Here is a 10,789-nt window from a genome sequence, read left to right as displayed (position 1 = left end):
TCTTCAGATGACAGCCTGTTGATGAGTATTCCCAGGTCCAAGATGCAACCCAGATTCTAATTAACCTGATTAAGCCTGTTGTACATGACTCAATTTTTTTTCTTCCTTTGATCAAGTTGTCACTATCTATTTGGATATTCATCTTTTTTCCTGTAATTTACTAGTCAGGAGGTGCTACAAATAGAAACAACACAAGGCACCTACTTCTATGTTGCTATTATCCTCTCTGGCGCCCTTGCTTCTCTCACAGGTCAAAAGCAACAGCATCATTGACAAGTTTGAGATCTAAAAGCATAATTATGAGGTACTAATGTCTAAAATCATGTGTGTCGAGCATGGGGAGATTCATGGTGTTCAAACAGTCAGGATTAAGAAGAGTATACTCTGACCGATAAAATAAAAATATTCTTTACTCCCATGGAAGTCTTGGCCATGCTGTGGTAGAGTGTTTCATAAAAGGGATGACCTACATGGAAGTACAATTGCAAAGCCTTGTAGCATACATGCTGTTTTAAAGATTAGTTGCAGAAACTTAGTAACCATACTCCCATTGATGTTCAACATGCAGGTCATTTACAGGTCACTCAAAACGTTTCAGTAACGAAGAACACAGAATGCATATGATAGAAGGATTAGAATTTGACTGCCTTTCACAGTGGCTTCAACCTTTGTATTCACAACATGCTTGTTTTGGTTTTTACTTTTTTATGTTTTCATAGAGGGAGCATGTACACAGATTTCAATTAATTATTACCTTCAGACCATAAAACATTGTTATAATTAAATCACATGCATACCTTTTCAATTTTTAATTTATATGTATATTTATTCAAATGTTAACTTGAATATATACACTATGATGTTAAATATATATTTATCTAATTATTATTTATTTTTTTAGTGTTTATTTTTGAGAGACAGAGACACAGACTAAGTGCAAGGCAGAGGGCAGAGAGAAAGGGAGACACAGAATCCGAAGCAGGCTCCAGGCTCTGAGCTGTCAGCACAGAGCCCAATGTGGGTCTTGAACCCACAAACTGTGGGATTATGACCTGAGCCAAAGTCGGACACTCAACTGACTGAGCCACCCAGGCGCCCTTATATAATTATTTTTAATAATATAATGGATATTGGTTCACAGAGGCCATGTTAATTTTCTCTGTATTGTTCCAATTTTACTATATGTGCTGCCGAAGCGAGCACTGATTTTGGTGAAATTACTGTGTGTCAAGTTAAAACATTACCAACAACTTGAATCTAGATATTTATGCCTTTTTCTTATCCACTTGTCACCACCAAGTGGTAAGGTATATATATACACATATATTTCTTGGTCTTGCTTTTTAAAGAATATGTACTCTTATGTAAACTGCTTTTTAAAAATTTTTTCAAATGTTTATTTCTGAAAGAGAGAGACAGACAAAGCATGAGCTGGGGAGGGCCAGAGAGACAGAATCTGAAGTAGGATCCCGGCTCTGAGCTTCAGCACAGAGTCCGATGCGGGGCTTGAATTCACGAACCATGAGATCATGACCTGACCTGACATCTGACACTTAACCTACTGAGCCACCCAGGCGCTCCTATAAACCTGCTTGTTTTTTTTTTTTATATTGCATTATGACATTAAAATTCATATTTTACATGGAACATTAATTCAATAATATTCACTGCTGTATAATATTCTATTGAGAATGTATCACAATTTATTATTTCTCCTGTCAAAAGACATTTCTGCCATTTCCATATTTATTGCTATTATGAATTATGATGCTATGCATATTTTTATATATATCTCACAGGACATAAATACCAAAATGTCTTTGTATATATACTTGGAAGCAAAACAAGGTCAGAGGATATTTGAATATTTAAATTTATTTTTTTTAATTTTCTTTTTTTGAACGTTTATTTATTTTTGGGACAGAGAGAGACAGAGCGTGAATGGGGGAGGGGCAGAGAGAGAGGGAGACACAGAATTGGAAACAGGCTCCAGGCTCTGAGCCATCAGCCCAGAGCCTGACGCGGGGCTCAAACTCACGGACCGCGAGATCGTGACCTGGCTGAAGTCGGAGTCGGAGGCTTAACCGACTGAGCCACCCAGGCGCCCCGGATATTTAAATTTAAAAGAATGCCACACTGTTTTCTAAATTGCTTGAATCAACCATCAGTTTTTAAGAAATCCATATGCTTCCTAATATTTTTCATTAAGTTTTCCAATTGAATGGATATAAAATGGTAATTAATATAAACATCCCATATATTCATTGGCCATTAATATTGTTTCAAGTATAAATGGCTTGCTAATATCTGAGTACATTTTTATTGAGTTTTTATATCATTCTTATTATTGAGGATATTGAGGATACAGATATTTATCTCTATCTTTAGCTATATCAGTTCTATGTGCCACAAAACTGTTTTCCCTAATTAATGGTTTATCTTTATATTTTCTTTAATGCCCTTTTGACAAATGAAAGTTTTAAGTTTACTTTTTAAGAGCATTTTCTTTTGTGCTTAATTCTTCTGTATCTTGATGAAGAAATCCTACTTACAAAAATCTAATAACACATTTTTTAAAAACTCAACTGTTATTTGGCCTTTGTCAAGGTCATAACAGCAATTAAATAGACAAAGGAAGTCTCTTCAACCAATAGTGTTGAGATGACATCATATTAAAAAAAATAAATAAAAACAGAAATTTTGGCCCCTATGTAATGTCTTACATTGTAAGACAATTATTTTGAGATGTGTCATAGAGGTAAACATAAAAGCTAAAGCTATATGGTTTCTAGAAGAAAATAAGATAATATCTTCACAATTTGGGAGTAAGCAAAAATTTCTTAGAACTCATAAAGTACTAACTACAGAAGAAAATTAATGTTAAAGTAATAATGATAAGAAAATAATAAAGGCATGTAAAGCGTAGTGTTTCTAATTTGCTAGTCTGAAGATTTTCAAGTGGCAAACAAAACAGCTAAGCAATTAGCAACAGTCCAAGAGTAGGTAAAAACATAACAAGGTTCATCAAGGGGAGTACTGGTCAGATATATGACCTTGAGTTCTGTCTACTGAGCAGAGCGACCATATGTCCACTTTCAGTTCTGCATAGCTGGTGCTGAGTTTGAACAGGTGCAATATCCCAGTGGATGCCACTGCATTCCAGTTTAGATGAACCATCCATGAAAACAGGCTCAGGCATTTAGTAGAGCCTCTGTGAACCCAGGGCCCCACTGAGCCAGCAGATTTGCTTTAGGCAGTAGAAAGGAGGACAAAGCTCCCCCAAAAGGGATAGCTGCAACTTCTTCATGTAAAAAGCCAAGATGCTGAAGGGGCCAAAACACAACTGTACTCATGAATATGCCATTTCCACTTTCCAAGTGAGTTTTAGTGGACTCTTCCAAAAGGGGACATGCCAAAAGGGGATTATCAGGCTAAAGAGTCATGAGGCCTCTTGCATCAAACATTCATGTCAACAAAAGCACAGTAGCCATCTAATAACTAGTTTCCAAAAGGGATGCACCCTATAGCAGAGTCAGGGAAGTGATGAGTCAAAAACACAAAGAAGATCTCAGGATAAAGGATGACACCCTTTGCCAAAGGTTCCCATTGGCAAAATCATATGCCATGGAAACATGTTGCTCAAAGTGATCATTTGGGTTGTGGGGCTCCAAATGTAAACAGCATGTAAACAGCTTGTTAAACAGTTTCCAATGAAGCCTTTGGTTTGGTCCCCACTCGAAGGATGCTGATTTGAGGTTAGCCAATATAAGAGACCAAGTAGAATGCCCACGTGAGGCATACTGTCTCCAAAACCTAAAAGTCAATAAGGTCTTGGGTCGCCTTTTCGGTAATATTGTTGAATACAGAGAAGCAATTTTCCCTGAATGCCAGAGAAACTGAGATTGTGACCCTACCCACATAGAGCCAAGAGACTTCACTTGGTAAGTGGGCCCCTGAATTTTTGTTAGTTTATCACTCACTCCTGCTGATGGAGGTGTGAAAGCACTGCAGTCAGGACCTTTGGGCGTGACAGTTCTAGCTTGCCAATGAACAGGGAATCACCCTTATAGTGAAAGCTTTGCACATCAGAATGTAGAGACATTCATGCCAAATCTTGACCACAGGTGGGGAATGACAGAAGTTTAGATAACCCTGCAGAGTAATGTAAATGTATATTAGAGGCTTTGCGACATGAATGCAAATTAGTCTTGGTTCTTGGGCGCCTTTGGGATAGAAAACAGGGGTTGGCAATGTTGAAGGCATTATAACAAATGCCATTAGTTCCTGCAATCAATATCTACAAAATAATATAACAGTATTATAATAATCATAATATCTACAAAAACTGGGAACCCAGGAGCAAGAATGGAATCCAATTGGCTTTGTTGCGTTAGATTCCAACTCCTGTTGGCTTTACAACTGATGGCACAGGGCGTAGTACTGCAGTCTTGAATCTCCTACTACCTGTGATGCATAAAGTCCTTAATCAAGGCTGTGATTTCTCTTTCTCTTCCTCAGATACTGTATTGCTTCCCTTATACCAGCTGCATGAGGACAAGGAGACAGATTGACTTATGTCCCTCACTACCAGTTTTCTACATGCCACAGTCTCTGAACAAGTCTCTGTATAAGCATTCACAGTACAAGCATGTGAAACAATAGAAATAGTGTACGAGCGGTGGAACCACAAATAATATTAAATTGGCCCATTTGCCAATAGGTCATTTTATCAGTCTTAGAAATCCAATCTAGGGAAGTTTAAGCATGTATACTTGTCAATGCCTCGTTTATGGTTTCCCAAAGGTTTTTGTTTGTCTGCTTGTTTTTATTCCTGTCTCGGGGAAATCTGAGAGGGTCAAAGCTTTGTTATAGCAGCCAGGACCCAACGCAGAAACAAATGAGCAAAATCTCTCAGACTTTCACAGTTCATGTGTGGGCGGCTCTACGGTTGGCATGGTAACCTGCAGAAGAGGCCCAGCTGCTACCATTTTTCCTGACCAAGCAGCAGGTGCCTCAAACCCCCTACTCCCCAAACATGCAAGGAACTAGCCGAAAATTTAGTAACTGCCCTGGTTCATGCCCAGAGAAGCTGCAAATAGCCCTCCTTCCACTAATGGTGCGGGTGTGTGTCTTTATAAATATGTCCTGAAGCAGAGGTGGGCAGGTGAGGGTCTCCACCATCTGTACAAATCTCTGCGAATATAATGGATGGACTTGAGCATGACTGCCAGCTTGGTGAGAAGTCACCCTACCTGCAGGAGGGTTGGCAGCAATCAGGGCACCGTTTAGACAGCTGTCTTTAACCTACTTTCCGATACACAGCCTGCAAACATCTCACCAATGTCTCCTTATAAACACACTTGATAACCATACAATTTGATCAACGCGTTTGCTGCTGGTTCCAATGTACCTCCCTTATACCTCATAAAACACTGCATTTTTCTTTTCCAGAAATCTGTGTCTCGTCAACATCTAATCCCTGGTACCAAACTACCAAGAACTGTGAAGTGTTTGAGACTCTGCCCTACCTACAAGGTCACAACTAAGCCTGCCTTGGCTTCATGGGCGCTAGAAGAAAACACAAGACTTCCAGGTCAGAGCAATGAGCCAGAGTATTAGCACTTGCACCAATTTTCTAAACCTCAATTCCCACACAGAGTGATGAAAAGAGTCAGTGACACCTGCACATGCAGGTTATATTAGAGGAGAGAAACCCTGAGCTTAGGGAACCTGAATCTTAAACAATGCCCTGGAGGGGGCAGTTTCTTTGTTATAATGGACAGGAAGCAAACCTACCCTTTGCTCCAGAGGTGGATGCTAGTTCTATTTTCCAACGCTTTTCAATATGCAATATTAACAGAGTAGTCCAGAACAAAAGCAGTCAGTACCTCTGCTTTCAAAACATGTTCAGACATCTGTGGAAAATCGTCACCCAACACTTTGATAAACACTTTGGCCTTATCTACAACTTAGTTAAACATATCTCTCCCTATAACCCAGCAATTCAACTTGTAGGTATTTATCCAAAGGAAATGCAAATGAATGTCTATAAAAGGCTTGTACTAAATGATTATAGCAGCTTTATTCATTATTAACCAAACATCTCACCTGTACATCAACAGGAGAACCGATAAACAGATTGTGGCATAGTCATACAATGGGGTACCACTCAGCAATGGGTAGAACTTAAAAATATTCTTTGGAGTTACAAAAGCAAGAATGAGTACATATAATTTCATTAATATGTACTTCTAGAATGTTGAAAACTAATTTCTAGTAATAGAAATAAAGTTTGTAGTTATTAGGAGGTTTAGTCTGGGGACAGGCATGAAGGAAATTTCTGGGGTGACATATTTATCAAAATTTATCTAAGTATACATTTAAGATCTATAATCTATACATCTACAGTGTATAAATTATGTGAAATTAAAACAAATTAGCTTTGACATTTAAATGTTTAATTTCTCTGAAACTAATATTTTTGTATCAAGTCTGGAGTTTGATTTATAACAACAACCATGTTGTACAGGCTTGTGTCAGACACTGTTGTCATGTTTTACAAATATTAACTAATTTAACTCTCACAACATTACTCTTATTATCCCCTTTCACAAATGAGGAATCTGAGGCACAAAGTAGTTAAATACTCAAGATCACACAGGTAGGAAGTGGCATAGATTTGAAACCATGGAAGCTAATCACTACCCCGTACTGACTTCCAATACTGTCTTACCTTTTTGGTTATTGCACTTGTTGTGACACATTTGAAGGACTGATACACACAAATCAACACTAAGTCAATAATTATGACCCTGAGTTGCCATTTTGGATGATAATTTTATTGCCTGGAATATGGTCTCTTATATCATCAAGACAAATTACTTGAATTATTTAGACCTATGCTGCCCAGTAACTAATAACCACGATTGCCACATGGCTATTTAAATTTAGATTAAAATAAATTTAAGTTTAGTTCTTCAGTCACATGAGACGCTTTTCAAGAGGTTAATGGCCATATGTGGTAGTGGCTACCATATTGGACACATGTGTTACAAATATAAAACAGATCCACCATCACAGAGAGTGCTATTAGACAGCACTAGGCTAGAGTCATGCTATTCAAAGGGTTTTCTGAGGCCAACGACTTGGACACTCACTACCTGGGCATTCGCTGGACATGTAGGACCCAGACCTATTGAGGAAGAATCTGTGTTTTAATGAGATTACAAGTTATTGGGGCACCTGAGTGGCTCAGTCAATTAAGTGTCCAACTCTTGATTTTGGCTCGTCATGAGGTTGAGCCCTGCAGCAGGCTCCATGTTGTGTGGAACCCACTTAAGATCTCTCTTTTTCCTTCTGTCCCTCCCCTCCCTCTCTAGCTCAAAAGAAAACAAACAGAGAAACAAATGAATGCATAAATAAATAAAACCATAAGACTCCAAGTTATTAAAACATGTATTAGTCAGTATTTCTGATGTGATGTTAAATTTGACATAGCCATTAAATGTGATTAATGAATTGATGTCATTCTGAGTCTGTATTCAACTTCTCCTAATGAACTGATTCTAGTATTCTTACTTTTTCAAAAAATTGTTTCTTAGGCTCCAACAAACTGAATAATCTGACATACATGTACATCTGATAATTATACATGCAGTAAATCTAAATTTTACAGTTATCCCAAACTGATAACTAGTTTATGAAGAATTTACAACTCAATCCTGTGTTGTGGTTCTCTGCCTGAGACTAACAGTCTAATAGTTGGTTTCATACAACTGCTGCTTCCTGACTTTTAGGAGGTAAAGGATTCAGGATAATGGGAACTAGAAAAGAGCTTCATCATATATTTGAGAAAATATGAAGAAATCAAACATAGTTAATAGATGGATAGAATATGACCTCAGAGTTTATAATCCAAGTTCATAATCTTACTCTATATATGTCAATGATAGTTACTTATATATTATTCACATGTAAAAAGCTATGACTTAGTATAAGTCATGGTCTTTTTTTAAGTTGTCGTATTTATATGCAATTGATGATACCAAAGCAACAAGTTGGAAAAAAATTTCTAATATTCTTGATTTTTAAACATGATGCTAAATTTAGTCTTTTTTCTTTGTAACTATTAACCATTTCATCATCTAGTATGTCAGAAAGGACTTTCATATTTAACAACCTAAAAAGTTTTTGTGTTCTTTGCAAAAAGTAGCGTATAGACAAAACTGACATATTTTACACAAGTTCTTTCAAGAAATGGCCTTGAGTTGAGTCTACTGCATCATATTTACAGAGACATTATATACAGTGTTTTATCATATAAGCTATGACAGGTTGCCATCCATTAGTTTACTTAATCTTCTCAAAAACTGTTTGAAGTTGGTACTATTATCCCTAATTGTCAGATAAAGTTTGGATACTCAAAAGAATAATACAAGCTGGTAGGTAGAATTTTATCACAATTATTTTATAGTAAAGCCATTCTCTTTTCACTGCACTGCATTTTGTATTCTGCCCCCCACCAACCTGTTTTTCCATGTGGTGGAAAAAAGAAATACAGTTATTGCATACATATATTTATATATGTATTTTTTTCCTACCTAGGAAAGGAAAACAGGGGCACCTGGGTCTCTCAGTTGGTTAAGCGTCCGACTTCAGGTCAAGTCATGATCTCACAGTTCGGGGGTTCGAGCCCCACGTCGGGCTCTGTGCTGATAGCTCAAAGCCTGGGGCCTGCTTTGGATTCTGTGTCTCCCTCTCTCTCTGCCCATCCCCTGCTCACACTGTTTCTCTTTCTCTCAAATATAAATAAACGTTAAAAAAATGAAAAGAAAAAAAAATATTTCAGAAATTTCACATCACATAGCCAGGGCTAAAGTGAACATGTCAAAATTCACAGCTGCCTGTTATCTACAGATGTGTCCAAAATGATGAAGTCTTTCATAATTTGATTAAAATAATCATTGTTTTATAATATCAACAAAAGCTATTACTTTTAGGAACCTGATTATTTACTGAGTGGCTTCCATTTGTTTAAGTTTCTCTAACTACTCATAAATGATCTAACTTGCATTGAAAGTCTATTTAGTGCTGCATATTGTGCAGAGTAATTTACATATTTTATCTCAAAATTCTCATCCCAGTATAGATGAAATAGATTATATAACCCCATTCTATAGATGCTTTTCATGTGCTCCAAAGAATTCAAGTAACCTTCTCAAGTTTATATAACTAGTAAGTCAAAGGCTATTAGACTGTGTAACCCACTTAATAACTAGCAACAAAGCAGAGAGTCAATTTTAGCAATTTTTTCTTCCATGTGAACAACAGCTTTGCTTTAGTTGATTAACAGCAAGTGACCTTGACTTTGGTCTTACTTTTATAAGCTGGAGCCCTATTTATTCTGGCATTTGCTTCTACTTAAGCATCTCACAGATATCAACAATGCAGTGGTTGGACAATGGCAGGTAGAGGGGGAACCTAAGGAATATCAGTCATTCCTTTTCTGCCAACTTTACACCTATTAATTTTTGTGAAGGAAAAATCAGTATAAGTGGAATATCTGACATTATTGTTATGCTAATATCCTATTCCTATGAACTGCCTTAATTGCTGAAAGGATATATGTATTTGGATCTGATATTTTATTAACTGAGGCTGATTGCTTAGTCTGTTATCAGATAAATATTGACAGATGTTTCAGAAAGATAATGAGAAAAGGCATTTGTGAAATTTGTAGCAATTTATGTTAACTCATAGAGCCATTTTGGTATTCAGTCTTATACAGAGATAGAAGTGAAAGCAAGATGTCTTTTTTTTAAATCCACTTAATTACATTCTTTATTTGTATATAATTACTTTCTTTAAAAATTACTGCTTGAAGGCAGAAAGGGTGATAGTCTCTTAAAATCACTAATAAAAACTTTGCAACATCTTAAACAATTCAAAGTGAAGATTCCTCAAATGTCAACTTCAGGACAGTTTTGCAGTAACATTGAAAGTAATGCATTTTCATTATAGACACATTGGAAAATAAATAAATAAATACAAAAAGATGGATAAAAATAACTGTAGTTCTACAGTCATAAAAATAACTATAGTTCCACAATTGTTACCCAAGGTCAAAATATGTATGTTATTGTATTTACTGTTGGCCTTTTTTTCTTAAGGTAGACAGGATTTTTTTCCTTTAAAAATAAAAATGGGGGTGCACCTGGGTGGCTTAGTTGGTTAGCATCTGACTTCAGCTCAGGTCATGATCTCACGGTTCGTGGGTTCAAGCCCAGCATTGGGCTCTGTGCTGACAGTTCAGAGCCTAGAACATGCTTCAGATTCTGTGTCTCCCTCTCTCTCTGTCCCTCCCCCATTCATGCTCTGTCTCTCTCTCAAAAATAAACATTTAAGGGATGCCTGGGCGGCTCCATTGGTTGAGCATCAGACTTCCACTCAGGTCACCATCGCGGTTTGTGAGTTTGAGCCCCGTGTGGAGCTCTGTGCTGACAGCTCCGAACCTGGAGCCTGCTTTGGATTCTGTCTCCCCCTCTCTCTGCCCTCCTATGCTCATGCTCTGTCTCTCCCTGTCTCTCAATAACAAATAAATGTTAAAAAATATTAATAAACATTTAAAATATTTTAAAAATAAAAATGGTGATCACTCAACATGTAGAATTTATAATCCCTAAGTTTTACATAAATCGAACTGAATATACATTAAATTTGAATGCTTTTAAGGTTTCCAGTATTCTTCAGTAACACAGTTCTAAATTCTGAATTAATTATAACTGAAATA

At 36.9% G+C, this 10,789-nt stretch overlaps 1 pseudogene; it reads right to left on the bottom strand.

Annotated features, from left to right (window-relative positions):
• Positions 1-1,104: 1,104 nt before the first annotated feature.
• Positions 1,105-1,203, bottom strand: LOC125147253 (uncharacterized; annotated as a pseudogene).
• Positions 1,204-10,789: the final 9,586 nt, after the last annotated feature.

The sequence above is a fragment of the Prionailurus viverrinus genome, chromosome D1 (assembly GCF_022837055.1).
Source record: "Prionailurus viverrinus isolate Anna chromosome D1, UM_Priviv_1.0, whole genome shotgun sequence".
Taxonomy (NCBI): Eukaryota; Metazoa; Chordata; class Mammalia; order Carnivora; family Felidae; genus Prionailurus; species Prionailurus viverrinus.
Note: the sequence above shows the minus strand (reverse complement) of the source record. Positions and strands in the feature narration are given on the sequence as shown.